This window comes from Myotis myotis, unplaced genomic scaffold, assembly GCF_014108235.1.
Source record: "Myotis myotis isolate mMyoMyo1 unplaced genomic scaffold, mMyoMyo1.p scaffold_m19_p_2, whole genome shotgun sequence".
Lineage (NCBI taxonomy): Eukaryota > Metazoa > Chordata > Mammalia > Chiroptera > Vespertilionidae > Myotis > Myotis myotis.
In genome coordinates, this window is record NW_023416324.1 from 190,465,823 (window position 1) to 190,478,364 (window position 12,542).

The 12,542-nt window shown below is 40.7% G+C and overlaps 1 pseudogene; it reads left to right on the top strand.

Moving 5' to 3' along the window:
* The first annotated feature begins 11,263 nt into the window (after positions 1-11,263).
* LOC118675781 lies at positions 11,264-11,781 on the top strand (annotated as a pseudogene).
* Positions 11,782-12,542: the final 761 nt, after the last annotated feature.

Sequence of the window (12,542 nt, forward strand, 5' to 3'; positions counted from 1 at the left end):
TCAAAATATAAAATCTTTATGAGAGATGAAGCGGAAACATTAAAGTCCTTGTGATGTCTTCATTTCCTAAAGGATTTATTTAGTATGTAAAATATTCTGAGTCCATAATGCCAACAGTAATTTAATAGGGCACATGGGATAAAGACAGTTCCTCATACTTTATTCACACCCTTCCATCTCTATCATTAATAATGCTTCTCATTCCCAATGTCTCTTGTATTAGTTCAAAATCATGCTAACAGCTATCCAAGGAAATCTATTTGACATATAGACAAGAAAGAGGTACTAGGCTACTGAGTTAACTGGAAACATTTTCAATTTTCAGAAGAGATATCTTCATTGTGTTAATAAATATTCCAGACTTTAAAATATATATTTTGAAAACCTTCATACAACAAAAAATATTAAATATAAAAATACATGGGAATTGCAATTCTTTAAAACTAATTTCTCAATTTGCCATCTCATGTTCAATGTTAGGCATAGTGTCTATAAGGATACTAAAGAACATATTTAAATTAATATAATTTATGCAAAATTCCACAGTAAGCTTTTTATATTCACTGTTATAGTGAGGTTTCAAACCTGTATTATTTAATTTCTTATATATTGAATTATTTAAAAATCATTAATTATGAATATTTTATTGCTATTTATGTTATAATTTTTCACTTTATCTTTGCACGTCTGCATTTTTGTTTTACTGTATTTTTAAAAATCCCAAAATTATATTTTTTACTTAATTTTTCTTAACCTATCTTATAATCAAATTTAGCTTCCTTTTTTCTTTTAAATATATTTTACTGCTATTCAGTAATGCCATTCATAGTAGAACAGGATAGAAGATAGTCTAACATTATAGATATAGAAATTAATCCCTGCTCTTGATCAGGGTCTACAGGTTGAGCAGGTAAGTCATATCCCTCCCTATATAGATATTTCTCTGTGGGGTATCACACACATTGTCTTTGCCTGCCAACAACTATTCTTAACTCAGGGTCATAAATTAATTTATTTAATTCTTTTTAAAAATCTTTATTGTTGAAAGTATTACATATGTCCCCTTTGGTCTCCCATTGACCCCTTATAGCCCACCCCCTACCCTACGGCCCAGGCCTTTACCACTCTATTGTGCATGTTCATGGTTATGCATATATGCATACAAGTTCTTTTGTTGATCTCTTCTCACCCACCCACCCAACCCCACGTTCCCTCATTCCCTCTGAGATTCTACAGTCGGTTTCCATGCTTCTATGTCTCTGGGTCTATTTTGTTCAAAAGTCGATTTTGTTCATTAGATTCCACATATGAGTGAGATAATGTGTTACTTGTCTTTCTCTGACTGGCGTATTTCACTTAGCTTACAGAACCATAGACAGTATGTATTTCATTCTCTCTTTATCAAATCAATAGCAGTGAATTGATCAGAACTCATGCCAGAAGTTTTGAACCAAAATTCTTTCCATGTTCATGCCTATTCCCTATGCTGTCCTCTATATTGTGGTAGCTCTGCTTTTACCTCTGATGTGAAATGGCAGTAGGTCTTTGGGGAGGTCTTTTCCACATTATTTGGAATTACAACTTTTGCTTCTGTGTTTGTGATGTGTTGTGGTTGTCTCCATTGTCAGGGACTGTGGAGTTGAATTAATATTGCTCTTTTAGTTTTTTCACTGCCCGGTGTTACAGCACTAATACAAATGTGTAGTCTCACTGCTCCTGGAACTTGCAACTTTGGGTAGATGAGTCTCAATTTTGCTATTACAATGCTGTTTTTGTTATTGCCATTTCATTAAAATACAGGTAGCTGTCAAAATTTTTTGTGTGTTTAGTGGAGTTTTCTTTAATCTAGATTTTACATTTTTAGGAATATCTAAATTTCAAGCACTTTCTCCAACTAGTGAGTAGATAGAAGAGGGATAAGTAGATAGGGACGGGATCATAGGAGGGAAGGAAAATAGGGAAATCCAAGAATAACAGGATACAGTTTGCGACTAGTTGCTAAGTCAACCTGGCTGAGCAAAAGCCCAGCTAGAGGGAGTTGCTAGGGCAACCAACTGGGCAGGAAATAACCTCTAACCTTTGACAGAAAGTTTCCATGGAAGAACCAATCAGAAGCCAGCAGTGCACATACATGCATACATAATACATACATGCATGCATACATACGTACATACATACATTGTATATGTACATTGTATATATCCCCAGACAGAGAGTTTTAGCAGCAACCCACTTGGGCCTCCTCCTGCTAGAGGGAGTCTGTCTATCTCCCAATAAACTTTGCTTTCTCTTTCACTTAACTCTTTGTCCTTAAACTCATTCTTTGATTTCCTGAGACAAGGAATTCAGACCTGATCACCACATCTTGGTATCACTAGGACTATCACTACAACTGAGAAAGAAAGAAAGAAAGAAAGAAAGAAAGAAAGAAAGAAAGAAAGAAAGAAAGAAAGAAAGAAAGAAAGAAAGGAAGGAAGGAAGGAAGGAAGGAAGGAAGAAAGAAAGAGGAGGACGAACACTTAATTACCCACCCTGGAGTAACTCTGTTTCACCATGCTTTCCACTTTTGTCATGGGGAAATTTCTCCCCACCTATTTTTGTGACATTTATATCTATAGGAGCAATAATAATATGTCTGCAACCCCTTTGATATTTTTCCAAAATAGATAAATAGATAAATGAATAAATAAATAATAAATAAATAAATAAATAAATAAATAAATAAATAAATAAATATCTCTCCTCTTAGGCTCCTGGAATAGCCTCAAATAAAATCTTATTTAGCTAGATAATTTTTGGGACCACTTTTGACATTTTTACTATGGCAACCATTTCTAGGATGCAGTAATGCAATCATCACAATGCCTCTGACTTGATCAAATTGCTGGATTAAAAGAGAAAATTTGTCATGTTTAAAAATATTAAATAGATAGTTGATAGATAAGAGATGGATGAATAAATATATGGGTAGATAAGTAAACAGATGATGATAGATTAGATAGATAGATAGATGATAGATAGAAGATAGACAGATGGACAGATAAATTTGACTTCTGGGATAATGAGTTGAATTTTAAAAGAATAAAAATCCATTACAGAATTGGTAGAGAATGTTGGGCATATCTCTTTTCAATGCAAAGCACAATGAGTAAAAAGAAGTTGCAAACACATCAGAAACTTACTAAAAAGATTCAAGTAGAAAAATAATGAGAAAGCCTCATTAAAAGTCAGAACAGCCATATGAATTATTTAGATTGTAGAACAATATGCCCACCATTTCCTTGGTAATGTCAAAAAGGGAGAAATTAAAATCTCCCCTTGAGTCCATTAGGGGACTTTGAAAATCTTCTGCAAATAGAACATTGGTACAAGAGTTATAGCTCTGAATCATTTCTAAAAATGCATGTCTGAAGTAGTCTTCAAATATATGTATCATATTTTAGGCAATTATATGACATACTAGAGGCCTGGTGCATGAATTCGTGCACAGGTGGGGTCCCTAGGCCTGGCTGGCAATTGGAGCTGATTGAGGCCGATTGGGGCCAGCGGCTGGGAGGTGGGACTGCAGGAGGTTGGCTGGCCATGGGAGGTTGGCTGTGGGAGTGCACTGACCACCAGGAGGAAGTTCCTGCATTGAGCATCTGACCCTGGTGGTCAATGCGTCATTATAGTGACTGGTCCACCAGTCTTAATGGTCGCTTAGGCTTTTATATATATAGATGGCATAGACACCTACATTTAGGCAAACCATTTTAATTATATGAACCAAACATACACACATATTAATCATTAGGATGTATATAAGATATTTGGTTAATCTCTTTTCCCTCTCTCCACATCCCCCTCCTCTTTTCCCTCTGAGATTCATCAGTCTGCTCCATGTTTCCATGCCTGTGGTTTCCACTCCTGCATTGAGTGTCTGCCCACTGGTGGTGAGTATGCATCATAGCTACCAGAAGGTCTGTTGGTTGGCCAGTTGCTTAGGCTTCTATATATATACTAGTGGTCCAGTGCACAAAATTCATGCACATTAAAAGGGGATTAATTAGAGAAAATATTTTAATATTGCTATTTGCAGTTTCTCTATAGTAGAAGTATCAGAGATAAAAGAAAATCAGTAAAATGTATATGAAAATCTTCCCCCTGTTAGAGTCTGGGGCACACCATGGAACCCAGAGTCAAGTCCCCGCCCACCCATGTGTGCCTCAAAATCATGTGAGACTCAGATCTGGCTGGCCCCCACCCATTTGGCTAGATCAGTGGTTCTCAACCTTCTGGCCCTTTAAATACAGTTTCTCATGTTGTGACCCAACCATAATTATTTTCGTTGCTACTTCATAACTGCAATGTTGCTACTGTTATGAATCATAATGTAAATATCTGATATGCAGGATGGTCTTAGGTGACCCCTGTGAAAGGGTTGTTCGACTGCCAAAGGGGTCGCAACACACAGGTTGAGAAGCGCTGGGCTAGATCAAGACCCAGCGGGTTCCACCCTTATCAAGCCCCACCAGGAGGGGGTCACAGCTTCAGGTCCCCCAGCCCCGGCCAGGGCAGGGGGCACACCTTGAGGTCCCCCGTCAAGCCCCACTGGGGGGGGGGGCACAGTCTCAGGTCCCTCATCAAACCCCGCTGGGCGGGGAGTGAGGCCTGCGGTCCCCTGGCCCAGCACTGGGAAGGGGGGCACACCTTGAGGTCCCCTGTCAAGCCCCACTGGGCAGGGGGCATGACCTGGGGTCTCCCAGCCTGACGCCGGGGTGGGGGGAGCAGCCTGAGGTTCCTCGGCCCAGTACCAGGGCAGGGGACACACCTTGAGGTCTCTTGTCAAGCCCTGCCAGGAGGGGAGTGCAGCCTCAGGTCCCCTGGCCCTGTGCCGGGGCAGGAGGCGTGGCCTCAGGTTCCCCGTCAAGCCCTGATGGGTGGGGGGTGCAGCCTGAGGTCCCCTGGCCTGGCACCAAGGTGAGGGGTGTGGCCTGAGGTCCCCAGTCAAGACCCATGGTAGTGGGGGATGGAGCAGCCTCAGGTTCCTGTTGATTGCTGGTTAAGGTTCGTTACAGGATCTTGGCCTCCGCTGTGGGTGCAGCCATCTTCTGATACAGAAAACTACACCTCCACTGTGGGGACTGCCATCTTTGTGGCAGAGTTATGGTCAATTTGCATATTCCCTCTTTATTATACAGGATATAGATAAGTGAAAATATATTAATTCTGCAAGGATTATTGAAATTCTATTTTAATTTGAATCTCAACTCTTATTTTTCTTGCCTGGCAATATTTATACTGATAGTATTGAAAAAGAAAAGAAAAGAGTTTTGTAGGAGCATTTCCACATTTATTAGAAAATACATAAAAGGAAGAAAAAATTAAAAGCCACATTCAATCATGCCATACTAATATACAAATTATAATAACTGTGGTGAATTGTTCAATTATTTAATTATGTGTACCCAATCCTGGTCCCACTTATAATGGCATCTGTTATATTATCAGTGCTGTCTTTATACTGGGTAAAATTACCACATGGTCTTTATCTTTTCCCACTTTCAGTGCTCACCTGGTCCAAATTATAACAAGTAACAACTGCAAAGGAATCAACACAAGAATACCTCTCAGTAAGATTATATTACAATGCTTTCTCAGACATATGCCCTCTGAAGATAGAAATATTGGTTATTTTCTCATATTCTTAGGAAAATGAGCTCATGTTATATACAATCACCAGCATCTTGCTTTTCTCATATATTAATTAGTACATTGTGGGAATGCTTACACTCCAACTAGAATTTGTTCTAAGGAACAGTTACATATTTCATGACCTTAAAAATATCGGTGCATCTGGTCTCCTATTACTTCCCTATTGAAGTGCTTCCACTTTCTTTCTAGTTCTATTTTTGTTTTATTTTGTCTTGCTTTTGCTACCACAAAGGACACTTCAGAAGACATTCTGAAAAACAAATTGCTGAGAGCAGACCTTTCCAACATGATATTATTTTAGTTGGTATGGAGTCTCAAGGACTGAATTGCTGACAATGAGTACATGTTTAATGCAACAGTTTTTTAAAATATACTTTTATTTCCATTGTATAGAGTTCCTGAAATGAGATTGCTAAATCAATGGGTACATTTTTAATGTAATTGTTTCTGAAATACACTTTAATTGCTATAGCGTAGAATTTCAAGAATGGCATTTCTGAGTAAATGTGTGCATTGTAATGCAGTAATTTCTAAGTGGTGGGTTCTATGAAAGCATAGATTGTTATTTTTGTTATTATTTTTTCTATATTTTAAGGGATTGGGGAATATTTACTGGGTGTTATATATAGTGGTTCACTTTTGTGTTTCCATCAGAGCAGTTCCACTTTCTATACTTTTAATATATCGCTATGGCAGCTATTGCTAACCATTCACAAGAATGGTATTTGTTTCCTCCAGGACACTATCAACACAACATTTCCAAGGTTCTCTTTTGCTTAACAGGGCTGCATGGCAGAGTTCTAGACATTGAAAGAACAGAACAAATGGATCAGCCACTTCCCAGGCTGCCCCGTGGAAACTTCCAATGTGCTCCATGAGCCATTCCCCTCCTGGCTGCCCCCAGTGCGGGCCATCATAGTGGACTTGAAAGCCATACAGTGAAGACTGAAGAAAATCTCTCAGTTTAAGTAATTATGGGAATATATGTCCATCTGTTCATCAGGAAAACTCAGCATGAAAGATTATTTTGCATATAAGATATCATATTATGTTTGAACCACTATACATTGTGGGATCCATTTGTTATGCAGCTAGTATTAACTTATATTCATAACCCATGTAAGACTTCAGTAGAGTCAAAGCTTTCTGAAGTCAGGTACACTGTATAATACCTTATTCAGTCTTTAATATAATATCTAAAAGAATTAATAACTTAATTTTCTGATAATAATGACAAAGAAGATGATTGTAGAAATAAAAAGAAAAAAAGATATTTTTAAAAGTGCAATATGGTCTCGAAAGATAGATAGTAGTTATTTCTAGTTGGAAAACTCAAGAAAATAATATAAATCATATATAAATTTCAATTTATTAGCCTCTATTTTAGGATCTTATAAAATACATCAACATGGTCTGTCTTTTAGAAATTCTGTTTTGGATGCTGATAATTGCATGATACTATTTAATAAAGTATGATAAAATCAATATTAAAATGTTACCACTGAGCCCAGCTAGTATGGCTCAGTGGGCTGAATGTCAAGCTATAGACCAGGAGGTCACAGTTTGATTCCCGGTCACGGCACATGCCCAGGCTTGCACACTTGATCTCCAGTGGGCAGTGAGGGAGGCAGCCAATCAGTGATTCTCTCTCATCATTGATGTTTCTATCTCTCTCCCTCTTCCTTCCTCTCTGAAATCAATAAAAATATATTTTTTAAAAATGTGACCACTGATAATCCTTGTGACACCATTTACCAAGAGAAGTCACAATCCTATATAATAAAAGTTAATATGCAAATAGACTGAATGGCAGAAAAACTGAACAACCAATCAAAGCATAATATGCTAATGATATGCAAAGGCTGCTCAACAGCTCAAAATGATGTGCACTGACCACCAGGGAGAAGATGCTCCAACCGGTAAGTTAGCTTGCTGTTGAGGTCCAGGACTGAACGAGATGGGACAGACATGCCCTGGAGTCCTCTCGTGGTTCTGCCCTGGCCCAATCGTGCACCGGTGGGGTCCCTCAGCCTGGCCTGTGCCCTCTCACAATCTGGGATCCCTTGGGGGATGTCAGAGAATGGGTTTCAGTCTGATCTTGCAGGCAACTCCCCTGGGAGGGCGCCAGATGTAGGGCTCATGGCTGGCGAGCCCTGTTTCATCAGCACCAGCCTCTCCCGATTGGGAATGATTGGGCACGACCCCGCGGTAGGCACAGTGGGGACCTGGATGAGCAAGAGTAGCAGGTAGGAGCTTCAGGTGGCATTGGACTGTGGGTTTCGGCCTGATCCCTGCAGGCCAACCAGAGGGACTACAGCCATGCATGAATTCGTGCACCAGGCCTCTAGTCTACACTAATAAAAGACAAACATGCAAATTGACCATACCTTCGCTACACCTTAAGCCATGCCCACCAGCCAAACAGAGTGATTATATGCAAATTAACCCAACCAAGATGGCAGCTGGCAGCCACAGAACTGGAACAAGCAGGAGGCTTGGTTGCCCCAGTGATGGAGGAAGCCAAGCTTCCCGCCTGCCGTGGCTGGCCCTGAGCTCCACTCAAGGCAACAAAGTTTCAATTATAGAAGATAAATAAACCTCAGATACCTGCTTTCAGCCAGCCATGGCCATGGAGCTGAAGCAAGCAGGAGGCTTGGGTTGCCCCTGGCGATGGAGGAAGCCAAGTTTCCCGCCCGCCCTGGCCGGCTCTGAGCTCCACTCAAGGCTACAAAGTTGCAATTATAGAAGGTAAATAAATCCCAGATTAAAAAAAAAAAAAAAAAAAGAAAAAAAGTAGAGGCTGGGAGCTTCCATCGCCAGGGGACTTGGCCAGCCAGAAAACGGCCCTCAGGCCCTCACCCAGACTGGCCAGGCACCCCAGTGGGGACCCCGCACCCTAAAGGGGGTGTGGCCAGCCTGAAAACAGCCATCAGTCCCTCACCCAGGCTGGCCAAACCTCCATGGATTGAGGTTCCCCACTGGGGGTGGGGGTCTTGACCAGCCTGCAAATAGCCATCAACCCCTCACCCAGGCTTGCCAGTCACCCCAGTGGGGACCCCAAACCTGAAGGGGGTGTGACCAGCTGCAAACAGCCATCAGCCCCTGACCCAGGTTGGCCAGGCACCCCAGCAGGACCCCCACCCTGATCCAGTACACACTTCAGGGCAAACCAGCCATCCCCCACCCGTGCACCAGGCTTCTATCCTATATAATAAAAGGGTAATATGCAAATTGACCCTAACAGCAGAAAGAGTGGGAATGACTGGTCATTATGACACACACTGACCACCAGGGGGCAGATGCTCAATGCAGGAGCTGTCCCCTGGTGTCAGTGCGCTCCCACAGCGGGAGCTCTGCTTAGCCACAAGCCAGGCTGATGGCTGCCAGCACAGTAGTGGTGGTGGGAGCCTGTCCCGCCTCCTCAGCAGCACTAAGGATGTCCGACTGCAGCTTAGGTCTGCTCCCTGCTGGTAAGTGGACATCCCCCGAGGGCTCCCGGGCTGCCAGAGGGATGTCTGACTGCCAGCTTGGGCCCGATCCCTCAGGGAGCAGGTGGACATTCTCTGAGGGGTCCCAGACTGCAAGAGGGCATAGGCCAGGCTGAGGGACCCCCCCCCCCCCGAGTGCACAAATTTTTGTGCACTGGGCCTCTAGTATTACATAATAAAGATCAAGAAAAAAACTTTATTCCTCTTTATGAAATAGAATTATATTACATCAGTCTCTTTTTAATTTTTTTCTTCTTCATTGATTTTGTCTTAAAGTGAAATTAGATTTGTCACCCAAACTTTGTCCCCCAAAATATTCTGTATGGTGAGGCTTGAGGCTTGTGTGAGGAAAGAAACCAAATAGGGTGGAAGCTGTGTTAGTTATTGGTTTATACACACACCAGATGTCCTACCCATTCATTCTTACACATATGTTTAATAGAAATCCCTGTGTATATTCACTGAAAGACTTGTATTAAATATGAATAACAGCATAATTTATAATACCCCAAACTATCCACCAATCATTAGGAGAATGGAAAAACATGGTATACTGATTAGATGGAAAGCTATGCAACAATAAACATGACAGTTTACTACATGAGATAATAGGAATAGGTTTCATAAACATAAAACTGAGTGAAGTAAGCCAAGCGACCCTAAATAAATTGCAGCCATTTACATAAAGTATAAAACAGTCCAACCTAATTTATTGAACAGAAGTCAGAAAAGTGAATATCTTCATTTGGGGGAGGCTTAATGGATGGAAGTGGGCACAAGACCTTCTAATTTAAAGCTTATGTTTGGTTTCTTAATTTTAGTTATAATTACAGAGATGTTTTCATTTTGGGAAAATATATTGACCTCTACACTTATGTATTTGTTATTTTCTGTATATACATCCATTTCAATAAAAAAAAAAAATCCATTACATGGAAGTTACTGAATGAGAATTAATTTTTATCATATGCTAACTGAAGTTCTCATATAAAAACATAAAAATGCATGACTCAGAAATTTGAATTAAAAGTCTATAAGAACTTATTTTGATAATTTATTTAACAGCACATTTAAATAAGCGTGTCTTGTAATAAAAACCACATGATCAGATTAAAACTTTCTACATCTTTAATTATGTTTGTTGAATGTTTGATTTTTGCAGTTGTCAAAAACTAAACTTATGAAAACAGATTTTTTTTTTCATAGTAATTCTCAGTATAACAATGTAGGCATTTCTGCCATGGAAAAATTTCAGTCCTACAGCTTTGTAAAATCCACATGATACAACTTTTCAATGTAGCACAGTTAATTTTTAAGAATGCATGGTACAAAATCTAATGGAAATTATCACTTTATGAACTGAAATAATTTCTAATTAAGTGATTTAGTGAACACCTTTTTTAGTGGAGAAATAATTGAATTGCATTCTAACATCTTAAAAATGGAAAAGAGGAAAGGAAACAATGAATGTGTATAAATTTATCTATAAAATATTATAAATAAAATTAAAACTACTCTTTTTCTTATATGGGCTAAAGTGTTTTGTTTTTATTCCAAACCTCTATTTTAATAATATTTAATTAAAGTCTAGTGATAGGTGTCAAAAAGATAATTACCTATGTATACATCTGTTTTTTATGTGAAAGTGTTGTTCTTTCATTAAGTATTACAGTATTGTCCTACGAGCTCATAACTTGCAAAGTCAAATTTTATAGGCCTTTGTGTATATTATAAGAATACTAGAGGCCCAATGCACAAGATTCGTGCACTCAGGGGGTGCGAGGTCCCTCAGCCCAGCCTGCGCCCTCTCGCAGTCCACAGTCTCTGAGCCCTCGGGAGATGTCTGACTGATGGCCTGCAGGGGGCGGGCCTAAGCTGTCAGTCGGACATCCTTAGTGCTGCTGCGAAGGTAGTAGAGGCTCCTGCCACCACCAGCCCAGCTAAGGGCTTCTGGTTGAGTGGCGCTCCCCTTATGGGAGTATACTGACCACTAGGGGGAACTCCTGCATTGAGCATCTGCCTCCTGGTGGTCAGTGTGCATCATAGCAACTGGTTGTTCCGCCATTCAATTGGCCTCCAAGATGGCAATGGAGATGAGGCTCCTGGTCCCTCGCAAGCCTCTTAGTGAGAGCCTGGGCCGCGAGACTAAGAAACATCTGGTAGTGCTGGGGGACACCATCACCACGGACACGGGCTTCATGCGGGGCCATGGACTTACATGGGGGAAGAGAAACTTATTGCATCTGTGGCTGGTTCTGTGGAAAGAGTAAACAAGTTGATCTGTGTGAAAGCTTTTAAAACCAGATACAATGGTGAAGTGGGTGACATCGTAGTGGGAAGGATCACAGAGGTTCAACAGAAGAGGTGGAAGGTGGAGACGAACTCCAGGCTGGATTCAGTCTTGCTTCTGTCATCCATGAACCTTCCAGGAGGAGAGCTGAGGAGAAGATCGGCAGAGGATGAGCTGGCCATGAGAGGTTTCTTGCAGGAAGGGGACCTCATCAGCGCTGTGGTGCAGGCAGTGTTCTCTGACGGAGCTGTTTCCCTGCACACAATCTATTTGCATATTAGTCTTTTATTATATAGTCTATCACTTTAAGGAATGTCAATAGTGGTTCTAAAGTATTCACTAGTCACCTAAAACATTCACTAGTAATGTGGTTATGCCATATTGTTTGGTTCTTTTCCCATTAAAAAATGTATTTTTATATCTATATATATATAAAAGGCTAATATGCTAAGTGTCCAACTGTTTGATCATTCAACAGTTCAACCAGTAGCTATGACACGCAATGACCACAAGGGGGCAGATGCTCAACGCACAGGCATGGAAACATGGAACAGACTGATGAATCTCAGAGGGAAGCAGGGAGGGGGAAGGGCAGGAAGAGATTAACCAAAGATCTTATATGCATACTAAAGGCCCAGTGCACACATTTGTGCACTGATGGGGTCCCTTGGCCTGGCCTGCAGGGGCTGGGGCTGAATCCATGCACTGGGCCTCCAACATCCCCCAAGGGCTCCCAGATTGTGAGAGGTTGCAGGCAGGCCGAGGGACCTCACTGGTGCACAAATCCGTGCACCAGGCTTCTAGTTAGTATTTAAAATGTAATGCAAAGATGACCTTTTAGTTCTATGTGGTAGGTAATACCAAGTCACATTTAAGCTGAAATCCAAAATGTTTCAAGATTACTTTGTGATGTTTCACCTTGTTCACTTTCATGCTTTGTCATTATGCTCCTCTATGCTCCCTAGACATGCAATTTCCTTTTGTCTTACTCTGTTAGCCATATCACCTTCTAAATTAATAATGTAATTGGATAGAGCAATAACCAAGAGCATTTTGCTTTCAGAAATGAA